Source organism: Gossypium hirsutum, chromosome A13 (genome assembly GCF_007990345.1).
Source record: "Gossypium hirsutum isolate 1008001.06 chromosome A13, Gossypium_hirsutum_v2.1, whole genome shotgun sequence".
In the NCBI taxonomy this organism is placed as follows: Eukaryota; Viridiplantae; Streptophyta; class Magnoliopsida; order Malvales; family Malvaceae; genus Gossypium; species Gossypium hirsutum.
Genome location: NC_053436.1, coordinates 21,552,383 through 21,574,780, shown reverse-complemented (window position 1 = coordinate 21,574,780; position 22,398 = coordinate 21,552,383). Strand labels below are relative to the sequence as shown.

General features: G+C 35.1%; 1 non-coding gene across 1 annotated transcript; it reads left to right on the top strand.

Moving 5' to 3' along the window:
• The first annotated feature begins 12,427 nt into the window (after positions 1–12,427).
• On the top strand, positions 12,428–12,534 carry LOC121212877 (small nucleolar RNA R71). The gene has a single exon (XR_005908250.1). It is a non-coding gene; the product is annotated as a small nucleolar RNA R71 (small nucleolar RNA).
• The last annotated feature ends 9,864 nt before the right edge of the window (positions 12,535–22,398 follow it).

Genomic DNA, 22,398 nt, shown 5'->3' with positions numbered 1-22,398 from the left:
TAATTGTCAAAGGTTTGATGTGGTATTTGGCCATGTAACTTGGCTCATTTTGGTTGAATTGGTTGTAAGCTTATATATTATATATATGCATCATGTGTCAATGCCTTGTTGGTGATGTAGTTTATTAATGCTTGCCAAATGGTTGAGTATGGCTTAATGGGTTGTTGATGAATGGTTAAGTAAGGCTCATTGGTATGTTAGAAAAATCTAAGTAGAATTATACATGATAAAAGTGTGTGTGTAGATGTCTTTGAATGTGAAATTGGTATGTTTGATTTGGCACAATGAAATGTCATGTATATTGTAGATGATGGTATCGCATTAACATGTTTTAGCTATAATTGTGAATGTTTTGGTTGCTAAGTATGCCATGAATTGTGCCATTTAATTTGTGTAAGTGTAGGTGTAAATGAGGGTGGCAAATGGGTTGGTAAATAGCCTACATTTTGTCCACATAGGTAGACACACGAGCTTGTGTCTAGGCCGTGTTTGACACACGGCCTATCCCATGGGCATGTGTTCCGGTCGTGTGTCCCCTGCACCTTAATTTTTCGAAACAATATGCTCAAAATTGAGCTCACGGGCATAGGCATGGGCGTGTTTCTCAGCTGTGTGAGGGACATTGCCTCAGACATGGGCGTGTGTCATGGGCGTGTGAAGTCTGCACCTATTTTATGTAAATTTAATTAGCCATGTGCTAGGCGGTGTGACCTTAATTTGTTCATACATTGCAAGCCAGAGAGTTACACGAGTTAGGGACACGAGCGTGTGTAACTACACGGCTTGCCCACATGGGCTTGTCCCAAACTACACGGGCGTGTGACCCCTGTTCATTTAAAAAATTTTCTATGTTTTGCAAAAATTTCCCGAGTTGTTGGTTTAGTCTCGAACTACTTCCAAAGCACGTTTTGGGCCTCATAGGCTCATATTAGGGACTTTATGATTGAATGCAAATGATTTTAATTTGGATGCAAATTTATGACTAGGAGTTATATGTTCGCTTGTGATGTGAGTCCGGAAATGCCTCGTATCCTGTTTCAGCGTTGAATACGGATAAGGGGTGTTACATTTTCATGAGGGATTTCCTGTAAAGAATGTTGAGCCACATGATTACTAACATTAACAGAACAATTAGTATCATCTAGCTCACTAGGGACTCTCACAAAATCATGTGCTTGAAGAGTAATCTTTTCATCACCTACACGAAGCACAAGTTCACTAGTACCCACATTAATAATAGTTTTGGTAGTGGCTAAAAATGGTCAACCTAAGATCATAGGTACCTCAATGTACTTATTCATGTCCAATACAACAAAATCAATAGGGAATATAAATTTATCCACTTTTACAAGTACATCGTCAATAATACCCCTAGGATATTTAATTGATCTATATGTTAATTGAATACTCATCCTAGTGGGTTTGGGTTCCCCAAGACCAAGATGTTTACTTATAAGGCATGAAATTTATACTAGCCCCTAAATCAACCAAGACATTTTCAGCATTCAAACTACCAATGAGACAAGGAATAGTAAAACTCCCTAGATCTTTAAGTTTGTTGGGTAGTTTGTTTTGGAGAATGGCTAAGCAAACTACATTGAGCTCTATAGTCATCGAGTCGTCTAACTTTCTCTTGTTTGATAGCATCTCCTTGAAAAATTTTACATACTTTGGCATCTGCGAAAGGGCTTTAACAATTGGTAAGTTAATGTGCAATTTTTTTAAGAATTGAAGAAATTTACCATATTGTTCATTTGAGCGTCTCTTTTCAATGCTACCAGATATGGAATTCGAGGTTCGAATTCTCTAACCATCGAATTTTGCTCTTTTTTTCTTTCCTCAACCTCATCATTTTTCTCAATGGCTTCTAGTGTCGATTTCTGTTCAGGCTCGACTAACTCTTCCACGCTTCGAATAGTGATTGCGTGAAGTTGCTCCATTAGGTTAGTTTCAGTATTGCTAGGTAGGCTACCTTATGGTCTTTTTGAAAATAATTTTGCAAATTGTCCAATTTTATTTTTAAGCCCTTGAATCGATGGTAGCTGATTTTTCAAATCTGTCTCAGTGTTTTGAAATCGAGTTTCTGACCTCGAAATAAATTTTGCCTATAACTACCCGTTTTTAGTGAAATTATAGTACTGGTTTCAAGACAACAAATCCAATGTCAAAAAAATTATTTATTATTATTTTATTACCTAAGTATGATAGAAATACCATATAAAAATTTTGTTAAGAAATTTTACCATTTACTGTTCAATTTGGTAAAAAGGACTAAATCACGTAAAGTGCAAAAGTTAAGTTCTAATAGCTAAAGGTATTAAATAGCTATGGAACTTTAAAGTAGAGTTCCTTATATGGTAATTAGTCCATTAGTATGTTAGTGGATGATAATGGTTTGACAATTGTATAAATTTTAATTATTTTAAAGGTAATTAAGTAATTAATTAATAAATAACAAATAAAGTTAAAATAAAACCATTATCTTAGGCTCGTCCTTCTCAACCAAAAATAGGAGAAAAGAAAACCATGAAAGCTAAGTTATTCTGCTATCTTTAATTCCTTCAATTAGGTATGCAATTTTAACCCGATGATTTCTATGTTTCTGGGATCGTTGTAGCTTAATCTAGCTAGCCCGAGGACTAAATTGTAAAACTGTCAAACTGTTAGGGATTTTCCATTGATGAACATGCTTGATTTTTAAAGTTTGATGGTAGATAATGAATGGTTGTTGTTAGATAAACAACTTTTGTAAATGAATTTTTAGTACAATTGTCAAATATGGATTAAATTGAAAAATAGAGAATACTATGTAGTAAAATTCTGAATTTATTAAATATATGGGCTTCTATTAATATGTATAAAAATTGGCTAGGCTTGGTAAAGGATTATATTGGATGAATTTCATTTTTTGAACCTAAAGACTAAATTACAAATGAATTAAAGTGTAGGGCAAAATAGTAATTTTTCCAAAATTATATGTTGGACTAAATTGAATGTAAATTATATTGAATTGAGTTAAATTTATCTGTATAGATCTTGTCAGACCTCATACGGAGTTAGATCGGGGCAAAGAGCCTCCGTATCTATGTACATTCAGCTTGCATGAGTATACCGTTATTCAGCTCGGAGGAGCTTATCGTTGTTCAGCTTAGAGGAGTTGACTGTTTACAGCTCATAAGAGCATACCAATTCAGAGCTCGTATGAGCATACATATACAGGAAATGATGGATTACAGTTTAGTACACCCCGTGTACTGTTCAACGATATTCTAAATGGTTCAACAGACACTATTTTGTTACGAGATTACATGAGTTCAATACTAACTACTATAGGTATTTACATGAGATATATGAAAATGATTTGTACATGATATATAGATACATGATGTAGAAATTATATGTACATGGAAGTTTGATTATTATTGAGCTCATACATGTTTCTTGATATTTATATGACTTACATGACTAACATGGTTGATGAGGATATGTGTTTAAGCTTTTAGCCAAATGGAGTTTGGATATGCTTTGTATGCTTACCTTAAATGTGACTAAATGGTAAGTTAATTTCTTTGTTATACGAACTTACTAAGCTTAAATGCTTACTCTGTGTTATTTTCCATATTTTATAGTGATTCAAAAGCTCGTTCGGGTTGGAAGCTTGGCAGAGCTATATCACACTATCCATCGGCTCTTTTGGTACTTTCAGTTATTTAATTTCGGTTATAATGGCATGTATAGGTTAATTTGGCTAATCTTGGCATATAAGTGTTTTGTGGAGATTAGTCACTTATTTGGCTTGTGTTTGGTATATTTTGCTATGTATATAAATGGCCTTATCATGTTTGATATGTGGTTTGGTATAGGTAATATGTGAATTTATTTATGTTTGATGGATGAAATTTAAATGGTAGTTAAATATGTATTTGGTTATTTAGGTAAGTTTGGATACATGGTTGACATGTTTTTAAGTTTTCATTTGAGGTTCCTAAGGGCATATTGGTTCTATGTGATGATATTACATGTTTTAAACTTGATTTTGGATGGTTTAGGTTGGTACCAATTTGGGTGAGAAATGTGGTTTGGAAAATGACCTATTTTAGTCCACACGGGCGTGTGTCTCTGCCATGTGTGACACATGGCCAAGTGACACAGCCGTGTGTCCTCTGTATCTTTTAAAGAGTGCAAGTCAGTATGCTCACACGGCCTAGCACACAGGTGTGTGGCTTGGCCGTGTGATCCAAGTCAGTGAGTTACACGGGCACGGACATGAGCTGGGGCAGGACCGTGTGTCCCTATTCTGAAAAGTTCTCTGAAGTCCTAATTTGTTTCTAAGGTGTATTTTGGGCCTCGAGGGCTCATATTAGGGACAATATGCATGATTATGATTGGTTTCTAACATGAATACTATATGTTATGAAATGTTTAAATTTTCTGTCCGTTTAAATTGTAAACTTTGGTAATACTCTGTAACACTGTTCTTGCGATGAATTCGGGTTAGGGGTGTTACATTTATTGTTATCAGAGCTACAGTTTAGGCGATTCTCAGACTGAACATAGTCTGTACGATTCTAGCTATATATGCCATTAGTGGGATATCTTCTGACTGTTTAAAACATGTTTTCATCTAGCAATGACATCCAACCGAGCTGATTCCGATGAAGTAGAGAGTAACGTTCAAGCCTCCATTCACGGAGTAGCTTTGAGTGGTATGAGGCCTGTATCTGAGGGTCGAGGTGGAGAGGCTAAGGAAGTCTTCTTCCAGATAATGAATGATTGGTTCATCGAGTTCGTACGGATGAACCTAGTTGCTCGACAACCTCCACCCCCTTCTGTTCCCCAACCGGTTCTCATTTGTCTTCAAGTTACAGAACCTATCCAAGTTAGTAAGCCTCTTATTGATAAGATCCGTAAGTATAGGGCTGAATAATTTTGAGTTACAGCTGAGGATGATCCCGAGAGAGCTAAGTTCTGGTTAGAGAATACCATCAGATTTCTTGATGAATTATCCTGTTCACCGACTGAATGTGTGAAGTGTGAAATATCTCTACTAAAAGATTCAGCTTACCAGTGGTGGAATACGTTGATTTCTGTTGTGCTGAGAGATCGAGTCACTTGGGAATTCTTTCAAACCTAGTTCTGAAAGAAATATATCAGCTCGAGATTTCTCGATCATAAACATAAAGAATTTCTAGAGCTTAAATAGGGTCATATGATATATCTGAATATGAACGAGAATTATTTTGATTGAGTAAATATGCTCGAGAGTGCATTCCGTCCATGATTGCAATGTGTAAACAGTTTGAAGATGGATTAAATGAAGATATAAAGCTTTTAGTTGGGATCCTTAAGTTGAAAGAGTTTGTTATACTAGTTGTTCGGGCACATAAAGCTGAAGAGCTGAGCAAAGAGAAAAGACACCCTAAATTTGAAGCTAGAGATTCAAGAAAGAGGTTGACAGAAAAGTCGCATCAGTTAGCATTGAAGACATCTAAAGAACATCATTACAGTTCTACTTCTTCTGTGGGACATTCTAATAGAGATAAAGATACTAGAAGTTTCAGTCCTAAACCCCAAGCTACATATGTAGCGAGTGTGGGTAGTGTTAGAAACACCAGACTCGAGTGCAAGCACTGTAACAGGCCACATTATGGTGAGTGTCAAATGAAGATTGGAGCATGTTTCAGACGTGGTTCTTTTGACCACTACTTAGAGATTGTCCAAAGATATCTAAGAAAGAGAAAGCTCAGACCACGAGATTAAGCAATATTGTTGCGAGAGGTAGTCCACCTCGTAATCCTAGAAACATGAGTGGTGGTTGTGGTGTAATAAATGACTCTACTGTGAGATTCGAGGCACGAGCACCAGCTAGGGCTTATGCTATTTGCACACGCGAAGATGCTTCTGTGCTAGATGTTATTACCGGTACTTTCTCTCTTTATGATACTGATGTAATTGCTTTGATTGCTTCCGGATCGACTCATTCATATGTTTGCTTGAATTTAGTGTCTGGTAAAAATTTACCTATTGAGTCCATTGAATTTATGGTTAAAGTATTGAACCCCCTAGGCCAGTATGTGTTAGTTGATAAGGTTTGAAAAAACTGTCCGTTGATGACTCGGGGTTACAATTTTCTGGCTGATTTGATGCTATTACCATTCGATGAATTCAATGTGATTTTGGGCATGGATTGACTAACTCTACATGATGCTGTGGTAAATTGTAGATGAAAGCTTATCGTATTGAAATAATAGAATGGTGAGATGCTTTGTATTGAATCAGATAATTTGAGCGGGTTGTCTATTGTGATATCAGCTATATCAGCACAGAAATATGTGAGAAAAGGTTGTAATGTTTACCTTGCTTATGAACTGGATACTAAAGTGTCTGAGTCGAAGCTTGAATCAGTACTAGTGGTTTGCAAGTATCTCGATGTGTTTCCAGAGGAGTTACCTGGATTACCTCCAGTCAGAGAGGTTGAGTTACTTGGATTACCACCAGTCAGAGAGGTTGAGTTTGCTCAATAAAGTAACAATCAAGAACAAATATCCACTACCTCGTATAGACGATCTATTCGGTCAACTAAAAGGTGCCATAGTGTTCTTAAAGATTGATCTTCGCTTTGGCTATTATCAGCTACGAGTGAAAGATTCAGATGTGCCAAAAATTGCATTTAGAAACAGGTACGGACATTATGAATTTCTTGTGATGCCATTTGGTTTAACTAACGCACCTGTAGTGTTTATGGATTTGATGAGTAGAATCTTCAGATCATTTTTAGACAGATTTGTTATGGTATTTATTGATTATATTCTGATATATTCACAAGAAGAGACTGAACATACCGAGCATTTGAGAATTATTCTGCAAACTCTACGAGATAAACAACTATTTGCTAAATTTAGCAAATATGAGTTTTGACTCTGAGAAGTTGGTTTTTTGGCACACATAGTATCAGTAATTCTGCAAACTCTACGAGATAAACAACTATTTGCTAAATTTAACAAATGTGAGTTTTGACTCCGAGAAGTTGGTTTTTTGGCACACATAGTATCGGCTGAAGGCATCAGAGTTGATCCGAGTAAAATTTCAACAGTTGCTGACTAGAAACCACCAAGAAATATATCTGAAGTCAAAAGTTTTCTGGGATTAGCCGGTCACTATCAGCGATTTGTAAAAGGGATCTTGATGATAGCTACACCGATGACATGGTTATTACAGAAAGATGTGAAGTTTGAATGGTCTGATAAATGTTAGCAAAGTTTTAACCAATTGAAAGCACTATTGACCGAAGCACCAATTCTAGTTTAGCCTAAATCGGGTAAAGAATTTTTTATTTTTAGTGATGTGATATTGAATAGTTTAGGCTGTTTTTTGATGCAAGAAGGCAAAGTAATAGCTTATGCCTCCAGTCAGTTAAAACCGCATGAGAAAAACTATCCGACACATGACTTAGAGCTGGCAGCTATTGTGTTTGTATTGAGAATTTGGCGACACCATTTGTTAAGTGAAAAATGTCACATATTTACCGATCACAAGAGTTTAAAGTATCTGATGTCGCAGAAAGATTTGAACCTGAGACAGCATAGATGGCTCAAACTGTTGAAAGAGTATGAGTTAGTTATTGACTATCATCTGGGAAAAGCAAACGTAGTTGTGGATGCGTTGAGTAGAAAGTCTTTGTTTGCTTTGCGAGCAATGAATACCCGACTTTCTGATGATGGCTCGATCTTAGTTGAGTTAAAAGCTAAACTAATGTTTCTACAGCAGATTTGTGAGGCTAAAAAATGTGATAATGAGTTGCGAGCTAAATGAGTACAATGTGAGTCGATGTCTAATTCAGATTTTCAGATAGGGCCCGGTGATTGTTTGTTGTTCAGAGGTAGAGTTTGTGTATGGAAGAAATCCAGAGTTTATACAAAAAATTTTGCACGAAGCTCATAGTGGTAGCTTATCTGTTCATCTAAGAAGCAAAAAAATGTACAATGAATTGAGACAGATGTATTGGTGGCCGGGAATGAAACGTGAGATTTCTGATTTTGTATCTAGCTGTTTGATATGTCAGCAAGTTAAAGCTGAACATTAGGTACCTTCAATACTGTTACAGCTAGTGTTGATATCGGAGTGGAAATGGGATAGAGTTACTATGGATTTTGTATCGGAGTTACCCCTATCTCCGAGAAAGAAAGATGTTATCTAAGTTATTGTCGATTGTTTGACGAAGTCTACTCATTTTTTGGTACGTATAGATTTCTCACTTGGTTTCTGAGATTGTTAGATTACACGAGGTGCTAGTATCCATTATTTTGGATAGAGATCCGTGGTTTACATCGTGATTTTAGAAAAATTTACAAGAAGATCTGGGTACGTATTTGCATTTTAGCACTACATTTTACCCTTAAACCAATGGTTAGTCTGAGCAAGTAATTCAAATTCTTGAAGATATGCTTCGATGTTGCGTACTAGAGTTTGAAGGTAACTAGGAGAAATATTTTTTATTGGTTGAATTTGCGTATAATAACAGTTTTTAGTCGAGCATAAAGATGGCACCATATGAAGCTCTATATGGTCGTAAATGTCGAACTCCATTATACTGGATTGAGCTCAGTGACAAAAAGATACACGGGGTTGATTTGATTGGTGAGACTGAGGAGAAAGTGAAAGTGATTCGAGAGAGTTTAAATGTAGCTTCAGATCGCCATAAATGGTATTTGGATCTTAAATTCAAAGATATAGAGTTCCATGTTGACGATAGAGTATTTTTGAAAGTTTTTCCCTGGAAGAAAATGCTTCGATTTGGTCGCAAAGGGAAGCTGAGTCCACGATTTATTAGACTGTAGGAAATTGCTGAGAGAATTGGACCTGTTGCGTACCAATTAGCTTTATCGTTAGAACTTGAAAGAATCCACAATGTCTTTCACGTACCTATGTTACGACAGAATCGATCTAACCCTTCACATGTTATCTCTCCGACGGATGTCGAGATTTAGCTTGATATGATATACAGTGAAGAATCGATCTGAATAGAAGAAGCTACTTGGGAACCCGAGGAAGATATGAGAATGCAATATCCGAACCTCTTTTCTGGTAAGATTTTCAGGGACGAAAATCTCTTTAGGGAAGGAGAGTTTTAATAGCCCGTTTTCAATGAAATTGGAATAGTGATTTTGGGATCACAAATTTGAGGTAAAAAAAATTATTTTATTATTATTTCATTTCCTACAGTATGATAGAAATACCATTTAAAAATTTCGTTAAGAAATTTTACCATTTACATGTTCAATGTGGTAAAAAGGACTAAATCATGTAAAGTGCAAAAGTTGAGTTCTAATAGTTAAAGGTATTAAATAGATATGAAACTTAAAGTAGAGGTCCTTATATGGTAATTAGCCCATTAGTATGTTAGTGGATGATAATGGTTTGGCAATTGTGTAAATTTTAATTATTTTAAAGGCTAATTAAGTAATTAATTAATAAATGACAAATAAAGTTAAAATAAAAGTAATAAAATAAAACCATTATCTTAGAATTATCTTTCTCAACCAAAAATGGGAGAAAAGAAAACCATGAATGCTAATTTATTCGGCCATTTTTAATTCCTTCAATTAGGTATGCAATTTTAACCCGTTTTTGATTATTTCTATGTTTTCGGGGTCGTTGTAGCTTAATTTAGCTAGCCTGGGGACTAATTTATAAAAATTTTAAACTGTTAGGGATTCACCATTGATGAGCATTATTGAGTTTTGAAGTTTGATGGTAGATAATGAATGGTTATTGCTAGATAAACAACTTTTGTAAATGAATTTTTAGTAAAATTGTCAAATAGGGATTAAATTGAAAAATAGATAATATTATGTGGTAAAATTCTAAATTTATGAAATATATGGGCTGCCATTAATATGTATAAAAATTGGCTAGGCTTGGGTAAGGATTAAATTGCATGAATTTCACTTTTCGAACCTAAGGACGAAATTGCAAAGGAATTAAAGTATAGGAGCAAAATGGTAATTTTGCCAAAATTATATGTTGGACTAAATTGAATGTGAATTATTTGATTTGAGTTCAATTTATATGTATAGATCCAGTTAGACCTCATACGGAGTTAGATCGAGGCAAAGAGAATATCGGATTAATTGCCTCTGTATTTACGGACACTTGTCGAGGTAAGTTCGTGTAATTAAATTGTGTAATTATATGCTTAGATTGAATTAGATGTATGTTATTTGCATTATCATCATATACGAATATCGATTGTATATCCAACGATGTATGACGATTACCGAGCCCCGTTTAAACCTTATGAATTCGTAGGATACAGATGACATGTCATTAGGGTTACTGATTTCAGCTCGTATGAGCTTACCGATACTCAGCTCGCATAAGCTTACCGAAACTCAGCTCGCATGAGCTTACTATTATTCAGCTCGAAGGAGCTTACCGTTTACAGCTCATAAAAGCATACCGATTCAGAACTCATATGAGCATACATGTATAGGAATTGACAGATTACAGTTTAGTAAACCCCTTGTAATGTTCAATGATATTCTAAATGGTTCAACGGGCATGTTCTGTTACGAGATTATATGAGTTCAATACAAACTACTACAAGTATTTACATGAGATATATGAAAATGATTTGTACATGATATATAGATACATGATGTAGAAATTATATGTACATAAAAGTTTGATTATTATTGAGCTCATACATGTTTCTTGATATTTATATGAATTACGTGACTAACATGGTTGATGAGGATATGTGTTTAGGCTTTTGGCCAAATTGAGTTTGGATATGCTTTCTATGCTTACCTTAAATGTGACTAAATGGTAAGTTAATTTCTTTGTTATACAAACTTAATAAGCTTAAATGCTTACTATATGTTATTTTTTGTGTTTTATAATGATTCAAAAGCTCGTTCAGGTTGGAAGCTTGTCGGAGGTATATCACACTATCCATAGGCTCTTTCGATACTTACGGTTATTTAATTTTAGTTATAATGGCATGTATAGGTTAATTTGGTCAATGTTGGCATATAAGTGTTTTGTTGAGATTAGCCACTTATTTGTCTTGTGTTTGGTATATTTTGCTATGTATATATAAATGGCCTTATCTTGTTTGATGTGTGGTTTGGTATAGGTAATATGTGAATTGATTTATGTTTGATGGATAAAAATTTAAATGGTAGTTGAATATGGATTTGATCATTTAGGTAAGTTTGGATACATGGTTGACATGTTTTTAAGTTGTCATTTGAAGTGCCTAAGGGCATATTGGTTGTATGCAATGATATTACATGTTTTAAACTTGATTTTGGCTGGTTTTGTATACCTATTTATGACTCAGTTATATGCAAATTGTTGTGTTTAGGTTGGTACCAATTTGGGTGAGAATTGTGGTTTGAAAAATGGCCTATTTTCATCCACACGGGTAGAGATACGGGCGTGTGTCTCAGCCGTGTGTGACACACGGCTAAGTGATACGGCCGTGTGTCCCTTTTATCTTTTAAAGAGCGCAATCCAGTATACTCACACGGCGTAGCACACAGGCGTGTGGCTTGGCCGTCTAACCCAAGTCAGTGTGTTACACGAGCACGAACACAGGCTGGGACATGGCCATGTGTCCCTATTTTGAATGACCATACAGCCTGAGACACGGGCGCGTCTCTTGGCCTTTTGAGTCACACGGCCTGGCCACACGGTCGTGTGACCCCTACAATTTTGAAATTTTATAAGTTCCTGAAAAATTCTCTGAAGTCTCAATTTGTTTCTAAGGTGTATTTGGGCCTTGAGGTCTTGTATTAGGAACAATATGCATGATTATGATTGGTTTCTGACATGAATACTATATGTTATGAACTGTTTATATTTTTTGTTCGTTTAAATTGTAAACTTCGGTAATACTCCATAACCCTGTTTTGGCGACGGATTTGGGTTAGGGTGTTACATTGCCAACATCTCTTCAAGGTTTGGTTTCTTCTATTACTGATAAGGCTGCTGAAAACTCGGAGGGGGTTGTGACCTTTGATTTCCTTGGCCTCCCCAAGAGAAATTTGGATGATTCCTCCAACCTACATTATAGTTATTGATATAAGGGTTATTTTGAGGACTAGAATTGTTACCCATAAAGTTGACTTGCTCATTTTTCATGCTAGAACCGAAAGGTAAACATTCTGAATTAATCATCCCCACTTCATTTGCATTGCATTGCATTATTAGACTCACCTGGGTAGAAAAATTCAAACCATCAATTTTCTTATTCAGTGCTTCCACCTGGCTTGACAACATAGCAACTGCACCTAGATTAAAAACATCATGACTTGCCTCGGGTGTTTTATTATTCAGTGTTCAACCAAATGCTGTATCAATTAACTGCCTAGTCAAGAGATTCAAACTATTGTAAAAATTCTAAACTTGTAACCACAAAGGTAACCTACGATGATGGCATCTTATCAATGGATCTTTAAATCTCTCTCATGCATCATATAATGTCTCCAAGTTAATTTGAGCAAAAGAAGATATGTTGTTCTTTAACTTAGTTGTTTTAGCTTGTGGGAAGTAAATCGATAGAAATTTTTCAGTCATTTGCACCCAAGTAGTGATAGGACCCTGTAGAAGTGAATTCAACCACTATTTTTCCTTACTCCTCAAAGAGAATGGGAATAACCATAAGCGTATGGCATCATAAAAAACGCCATTGATCTTGAGTGTGTCACAAATGTAACAGCCCGTTTTTAGTTAAAATATTTATTTTATTATTTTAATAAGGTCTACAACATGATATATTAATTATGTGAAAGTTTCGTAAAGAAATTTTACCATTTAAATGCTTAATTCGGTAAAAAGGACTTAATCGCGTAAAGTGTAAAATATGTGTGCTATTAGTTAAATGTGTCTAATGGCTATGGCTTATTAAAGTGAAGGTCCTTATGATATAATTAGACCATTTTTATATTGGATGGACATTTATGGACATAAAACATGTGAATTTTAATGTTTTAATTTAAGGTTAAAGATGTAATTTGGTAAATAAAGATTTATTAAATAAAAAAAAACATGGCTGTCATCTTTCTTCACCATCCGTAACTGAAATTAGCTAAGGAAAACACCATTGGAATAGCTTGAAGGTTCGGCCATATATTAGCTTTGCATGTAAGTCTATTTTTGTTCGGTTTTTAATGATTTCTATGTTTTTGTGATCGTTGCATCTAGTACTAGCTAGCCCAGGGACTATTTGCAAAACTATTAAAGATTTTGAATGATTCCATTGTTGGATATATGTGTATTTTGAAGTTTCTTGATATATTATGAATGGTTGTTGACAGTTAAGCAAGTTTTGTTAAGTGATTTTTGGTGAAAATGCAAATTAGGGATTAAATTGAAAAATGTGAAAAATGAGTGGTTAAAATGTGAAATAATGAAAAATATGGGCTGCTAGGGGCACTATGGTAATTTGGCTAGCATGGGTTAGTCTTGAATTTCATTAATTTGTGATTTTGTGAAATAAGGACTAAATTGTGAAAAATGTGAAATTTATGGGGCAAAAGTGTAAATTTATTTTAAAGTGTATTTTAGACTAAATTGAATGAATAAATGATTGAATAAGTTAATTTTGAATATAATTAGATCAAGAAAAGTGGAATACGGACTTGGATCCAGGAAAAGATAAAGTTATCGACTAATCGACTCAATTCGCTGTTTTAGCATCCGAGGTAAGTTCGTATGAATTCAGCATGGTAATAGTTATGCTTTTAGTGCTTTGATATTACATAAATGTATATACGGGACTACGGATATGTTCGATGACAAATCGGTTATTTATGGCACTTAGTGTCCGATATGAAATAGCTTCGGCTATATATGGCACTTAGTGTGCGACTCGACATAGCTTCAACTATAGAAGGCACTTAGTGTATGAGTTGAGATAGCTTCGGCTATGTGCGGCACTTAGTGTGCGAGATATCGAGTGTGGCACTTAGTGTGCGAGGTATCAAGTATGGCACTTAGTGTGCGAGGCATTGAGTAATCAACGACATTCCGTGTATGTATGAACTTGTTTTGGATTGGTACAGGTATGTACATGTATATTATGGGCTTAAAATCGAAGAAGTTACAAATTTTGTATATAATATGTTTAGATTGATGAATGTTGTATTTTTGATTAGTTAAGTTTATATCATAGGAGCTTACTAAGCTATGAAGCTTACTTTATGTTATTTTTCTATGTTTTATAATAAATCAAGGCTAGCTCAGATCCAGGAGTCTTCGGTAACATCATCTCACTATCAAACATCTAAGTTGGTACTTTTGGATTATACATTAATAGCATATGGCATGTGTAGGCTAGATGTGGTATTTTGGTTGTGATTATAGCCATGAGATTTGGCTTATAAATTGTATATGTTTTGGTTTGTATATATAGCCATGAGTGATGGCTTATTTTGGTATGTTTGGTATGAATGTGTTATGGTTTTATAGTTGCTCAAATGGTTAATTGATTTGTGGAGTATAAATGCTTGAAAAATGCTTGGATGAGGTATGATTTTAGGTGTTGTGTTGGTTATTTATAAGGAAGTTGTGTGCATGTGAATTATGGTAAATGAACTATATAGATTGATATTATTTTGGCATGTATTTGGTTAAGTAAATGGTAGTGATTTGAGATCTAGAATAGATGAAATTATAATAGTATGAATTGTGCATTTGGTTAATGATTTTGGTTGTCTAATTGTATGATGAAATGGTACCATTTTGGTTGTTTAGGTGAGCATGAATAAGGGTGGCAAATTGGCTTGCAAAAGGCCTATTTTTGTCCACACGGGCGTGTGTCTCATCTGTGTGTGACACACGGTCATGTTACAAGACCGTGTGTCCCCTGGTGATGAAATTGAATTGAATTCAGTATGCTCCACATGGTCTTATACACGAGCGTGTGGCTTGCCGTATGGTACAAGTCAGTATACTCCTTAATTGGCACACGGCCTAGCACATGGGCGAGTAACTTGGCCATGTTGCTTAAGTCAGAAAACCCTATAGTTTTGGCACGGCCTAGCACACGGCCTAGCACACGAGCATGTGTGGTCTCTTCGAAGGGCACATGGGCTAGACACATGGGCGTGTGGTTGGCCGTGTGACCCAAGTCAGTATGAATGCCCTGTTTCCACACGGCCTGAGTCATGGATGTGTATGGAGCCATGTAAGGCACACGGTCTGTTCACACGGGTGTGTGACCCCTGTAAGTTTAAAAATTTTTCTAAGTTTCCAAAATTTTCATATGTTATCGATTTAGTCCCGAAGCACTTCTAAAGCATGTTTAAGGCATTGTAGGCATTTATAAGGGACAATGTGATTGTGTTGAATGATTCATAAGAATGAATGCTTTATGCTCGATAAATGTATGTTATATGTTGTGAATGGATCAATAATACCTCGTAACCCTACTCTGGCGACGAATACGGGTTAGGGGGTGTTACAACAAATCTCTAGAAAGTTAGCCAAGTGAGTATTCGAACAGTCATCTTGCAAACCATCAAACTTGAACATATTACTATACCATCTGAATTGTGTTCAGCTTCAGTTCAAATTTGTTTGCAGCAATGGTAGATTTCACAATACTCGATTCAGTCCCAAATAGAGTGGGCTTAGCATAATCATACATAGTCTATGGGGTAGGACTTGTAGGAGGTAGCTAATTATTTTAACTGTCACCCATACCTCCACAGTAATACCCTTTTCCTTTTGATCGTTTACTATATTCTGTTGACTTTGCCTGGCTTCTTTAACCTCTCTACGATTTTTGCGAGCAGTAATACCCTTTTCAATCTCATTGTCAAAAAATAATGGATCCAACGAGTTTCCTCTAGTCATAAACCAAAAGAACCTGCTAGAAGAAAACAAACACTCTAGTCATAAACCAAAAGAACCTGCCAGAAGAAAACAAACGAAAAATTAGAATGTAAAAATTAAATTAAAAACAAAAATATTAAAATAAAAATGGCTAAATTAATAAAAATAAAGTTTTCCTAATATTTCAGTCCTCGAAAACAACTTCAAAAACTTGATGGCCACAAAACCAACTAAAAATTTGACAAAGACAAATGCACCTATCAATTAATAGTATAGCTACGATGAGCACAAATATCGTTCCCACGAAAACTAAAAGTTCTAGTAATTACCATCTTTCTATTATTTAAATGAAAAATTGGAGTGAATAATTAAAACTAAAATTTACTAAATTAATTAACTAAAGAACACGAAAAAGAACAAATTAGGAAAATAATTGATTAACAACCAAGGAGCGAAACAATACCCAGGAAAAAATCCACCTAGACAACATCTGTCATTATCAATATGAATTAAACAATTTATTCACTTAATATCTTGATCCGTAGAAATCCTTAAATTATGTTAATATCTATCTTCAAGGCTAAGAGAAACTAACTCTAGGTTGATTACTTGAAATTTATTTCTAATTAAACCCTTATTGTCACAATAACTCGATCTATGGATTCCCTTGTTAGATTTTACTCTAATTCAGTAGATTTGTGTTGTCCTATTTCCAAGATTGCATGCAACTCCACTCAATTATGCTAGATCTATTCTTAAACAAGGTCTATTCCTCCTCTGAATTAAGCACATAAAAAATGACTTAATAATCCGGAAATATTAAATCAAGAATTAAGTACACATAATTGAGAACGAGATTCAAGTATTCATTGCGTAAAATAGAAATCAAAAGATAGAATTCATCATAGGGTTTATCTCCTCTAGGTATTTAGAAAATAAGTTCATAATCGCGAATAAAAACTGTAACAGCCCATTTTTCAATGAAATTGGAACAGTGGTTTCGGGACCATAAATCCTACCCAAAAATAAAATTTATTTTTATTTTATTAGATAGTCCGTATTATGATAGACATGTCGTGTGAAAATTTTGAAACGAAAATTTTATCGATTAAGTGTTTAATTATAAGGACTAAATCGCATAAAATGCGAAAGTTGAATTCTAGTAGCTATAAGGATTAAATAGCTATGAAATTCAAAACTAGAGGTCCTTATATGGTAATTAGACCATTAAAGAAAAGTATGTAGATTTTTGGTGACTCATACATGGAAATTTAGAAAAAGGGCAAAGACTAAATTGGAATTTGAAAAATAAGTAATTAATTAAAAGATGAAAAGAAAATATCATCTTATTTTCTCATCTTTTTCAACCAAAAATACATGGAAACCCTAGGAGAGAGAGAAGAAACTTTCATGGCCTAATTGGGTAAGTTCCCTTGTCCGTTTTTAGTAATTTTGATATTTTTGAAACTGAGATAGCTTAAACTATCTATTTGGGGGATTAATTTGAAAAGTTATCAAAGTATGGAAAATGGGTCATGGATGTATATGCTGAAAATTAGAAATTTATGGTAGAAAATGAAAGGTTTTTGATAGATAAAAACTTTTACAAAGTTATTTTTTATGAAAACATGATTTAGGGACTAAAATGTAAGGTTGTGAAATTTGATGAAAAATTCTAAATTTTCATGAATACATGTGCTGTAAAATTTGTAATGGGATTTTGGTTAGGCTTGGAATAGGGAGTAAATTGCACAAGTTTCATTTTTCGAACCTAGGGACAAAATTGGAATCTATAAAAAAGTTAGGGGCAAAATGGTAATTTTTTCGAGGATGTAAATTGAGTCTAAATAAATATGAAATATGTGAAATTGATGATTAAAGCTATTTATATAGATCTGGACAACACAAATTTGAGGTTAGACCGAGGAAACGAAAAGGTTTTGGATTAGTAGATTTTATATGCGAACAAGTGTCGAGGTAAGTTCGTGTAACTTAATCGGGTATGTAAATATGTTTAATTGAATGTTGTGTCGTATGGAGTGTGACTTATATTGATGTACATTACATGAATGCTATAATGAGAAATTTAATGCATGCTTGATATGTTGAAAAAGGGTTAAGTCCCGATTGAATATTGAATTCCGATGAATATATTCACTTTCCCAAAACGAATAAGGCCTTGCATTTGTTTCGAATGGGATTTAGCTCGGATGAATAATCCTATTAACCTTGTTATAGAAAGGATTTAACCCAGATGGGTAATCCGGATATAATACCTTTCGAGTATGCATTATGATTAGGGTTTAGCCTGGAATGGTAATCCTAATTGAACTCTTTGGAGCATACGTTATATAAAGGATTTAGCTTGGATTGGTAATCTTGTTATACAATATGTAGCTCAAGGGTGTGTTCCTTGATTAAGTGCCCTAATGGGTACCCTTGAATAAGAAATTGACGGATTATTGAATCCTACACCTCGAGTGTATTACTTGAGCACCCATCGAAATTTAAATGATTCAATGGACATAAAACTCTTGACATGGCATGAGAATTATGAGATGAAATGATAATGACTTGAAAGAATATTGCATGATGAGCTTATCTATGTTTACTTGATTGTTATGAAGATTTTGGTGACCAACATGTTTGATTGAATGTATGTGTTTAGGCTATATTGCTAATGGATGGTAAACATGATATTGTATGCTTAGACTTAATAAACGGGATTGGTAAGTTTAGTTGCCGTTATACGAACTTACTAAGCATGTAATGCTTACTCCATTTTATTTTCCCTGTTTTATAGTGCTCGGAAGCTCGTGAAAATTGAAGGATCATTGGAGCATCGTCACACTATCGAATAGCTTATTTTGGGTATACATAGTAAAATCATTTTGGTATAATGGCATGTATAGGACAACTTGGCCATTAATGGCATGAAAATGATGTTTTGTAACCAAGCCATTGGAATGGCTAGTAATGGCTTATTTTGGTATGATTAAGTAGGTTATTATGATATATTCATATTGATATGCTAAGTATATGTGATCAAATGATGTTAATGCCTAAGTTAATCCAAGGTAAGTTTATAAACACATGCATGTAATGGTATGCTATGATGAATGATGGAATTGTTTAATTTGAATGCTTGGAATGGTTGGTATTGGATGTGGTTTCAAGTGCAGGTCTTGGGTAAAATTTTGGGTGAGAAATGAAGCTAGAAATGGCTTCATTTTGTCCACATAGGTAGACACACAGGCGTGTGTCTAAACCGTGTGTGACACACGGCCTAGTAACATAGGCATGTGGTTAGGCCCTGTGTCCCCTACACCTCAATTTTAAGAAACAGAATGCTCAAAATTGAGCACATAGGCAGAGACACGGGCATGTGTCTCAGCCATGTATGCTACACGGGCGTGTGTCTTGACCGTGTAAAACCTGTACCTAATTTCGAATTAAATTAATTAACCATACGGCCTAGCACACGGGCGTGTGGCATGGCCGTGTTCACAAGTCAGAGAGTTACACGGGGTCGAACACGGTCTGTAGCACGGGCGTGTCCTAGGGTCACACGGACGTGTCCCTTGGACCACACGGGCATGTGAGCCCTTCATCTTGGAAACTTTTTGAAAATTCACAAAAAATTCTTAGAGTTCCCGATTTAGTCCCGATTCGTTTCTAATGCTCATATTGGGCATCGATGGTCCAATTAAGGGATGTGTTGATTGATCTCGATTAATGAATAGTAATTTACATAAATTATCTATAAAATGTTCTAAAAGTTTCAGTAATACTCTGAAACCCTATTCCGACAACAGATTCAGGTTAGGGGTGTTACAAAAACATATCAAAGACAGTATAACCACATAATGTTTTCCAAACTCAGGCTGAATCAAAATTGGTGCTTGAATCAACATAGGCTTAAGTTTCTCAAAATTGGCTTCCTGATAATCAGCCCATTTAAGTGGAGCATTCTTTCTTAACAATTTCATTAAAGGAGTAGTAATCGAAGAAAACCCTTAACGAATCTCCGATAATAGTTTCCTATTCCAAGAAAACTCTTATTCTTAGACACATTCTTAGGCTACTTTCACTCCACAATAGCCTCAATCTTCTTAGGGTCAACACGGATACCTTCGGCAGACACCACATGACTTAGAAAAGCAACTTCATTTAGCCAGAACTCACACTTGCTAAATTTAGCAAAGAGTTTCTTTTCTAAGAGAATTTGTAGTACAATCCTTAGATGCTCATCGTGCTCAGACTCAATCCTAGAGTAGATTAAAATATTGTTGATAAAAACAACGACAAACTGATCGAGATATGGTTGAAAAAATTGATTCATCAAATCTTTGAATGTAGGCAAAGCATTCATAAGACCGAAAGGCATTATCAGGAACTCTTAATGACCATACTGAGTTTCAAATGTAGTTTTAATCACATTCGATTCTTTCACTTTAAGCTAATAATACCCCAACTTTAAATAAATCTTGGTGAACACCTTCGCTCATTGAAACTAATCGAACAAATCATCAATCCTAGGCATTGGATACTTATTCTTTATGGTCAACTTTTTTAATTGCCTATAATCGATAGACATCCTCATAGAACCATCCTTCTTCTTAACAAACAATACCGGAGCTCCTCATGGTGAAACACTTGGTCTAATGAACCTACTATCTAGAAGCTCCTAAAGCTAAATCTTAAGTTCTTTAAGCTCTTTAGGCACCGTGCGATAGGGAGCAATGGACATTGGAGTATTACTAGGCCACATCTTAATTCCGAATTCAACTTCACGATCAGAAGATAACCCAGGCAATTCCTCTGGAAAGACATCTAAAAACTCCTTAACAATGTAGTTACTGTTCATAGAAGAACTACTAACAGTGGCATCTAGAACATAAGCTCGATATGCTTCACATCCTTTTCTAACCAATCGTTTGCAACCAAAGTGAAAATTACATTTGACAAGTAATCTTTATGCTCACCCAAGATCACAATTTCTTTCCACTAATTGCCTTCATCGATACCCTTTTTGTAGCACAACCTAAACTGACTTGGTGCTTGACCAACCAGCCCATTCCCAAGATTAAATCAAATTCGTTGAATGGTAACTCCATCAAATCAGTTGGGAAATTTACACTTTGAAATTTAATGGAAAATGTCTATAAATTTTATTCACCACAATAGATTGCCCTAAAGGACTAACCGTAGAAATAACACTAACAATATCTCTTACCCTAATTCCCAATTTATCAGACATAGAGTAGGAAACATACAAATGGGTAGAACCTATATCTATCAAGGCAAAGTACTGTACATAACTAATTGTCAAAGTACTTACAATCACATTATATGCATCACGGTCCTCTCTACGCCTCACTGCATAAAACAAGGCAGGCTGTCTCACCTTAGTTTTATCTGCTCCTTAACCTGATGCTCATTGTCCCGCATTACTAGCTCTGTTATTACTCTGTCCCATTTGATTCTAATTCTGATTTGATTTTGGTGCTTGCATTTGCTCAACCATACGTGTACGATCCCAAATTTGATTATCCAAAATCCACATTTCAAACATGCTCCCAATATCCTTCAACATTCCCCTAGATGACATTTCCTACAATGAGCACATTCTTGCGTCCTACCTCTAGCACTAACTATAGCTAAATTTTGTTGCAGTCTATTATCCCTGGCTCTTTTCATAGGACATGAGTTAAAGCCACTAGAGCCAAAATCCCTCTTAACTAGAATCTTAATCTTATCCCTCTTCACACCCTCCACACGTTTTACCTCCTCTAATATATTAGCCTTCTCTACCAAAGTCTCAAAAAATCTCTCTTGAAGTAGAGCGACCTAAACTTTCAAATCATCCCATAGCCTATTCTCAAACCTAACACATTTATCTTGCTTAGTAACTATCATACCTTGTGCATATCAGTTCAATCTTAGAAATTTTACCTCGTATTCAGACACTGACTTATCACATTATTTTACCTTAATAAACTCGAGCCTATGAGCTTCCACATATCTTGTGCCTATTTACTTCTTTTGAAATGCGTTCTAAACATACTCCCAAGTTATTCTCTCAACTTGTGTTCCCCAGATAAAAAATTGCCACTAACAGTAGGCCTCAACCTTTAGGAGTGACATTATACTGTTCAATTTATATTCTGAGGTACAATCCAGATCATTTAAAATCCTCTTAGTAGCCTCCATCCGATACTCAGCTACTATAGTGGTCGTCCTAGTAACTCCCTAAAATAGCTCAGCTCCATTAGAACAATGCCTCTCAGTCACAGAACTACAGCCCCTAGTACTAGTTTGTGCTCCAGCAACCCTTTGCAATACCATCAACAAAGTTTTAGATATAACACCATAAATAGGGTCCGAATTTACATCCTTATTAGCAAAATCTTCAAGATCTTAATTCCCATTATCCATATCAGGTTCATTATAATTAGGATCGACTGCAAGCTTTAGTGTATGTACTTGTGTTGTAGATGACTCATCTTGAGCCGCAGAACGATGTGCTCCACGAGTTCATACTCCACGATTATT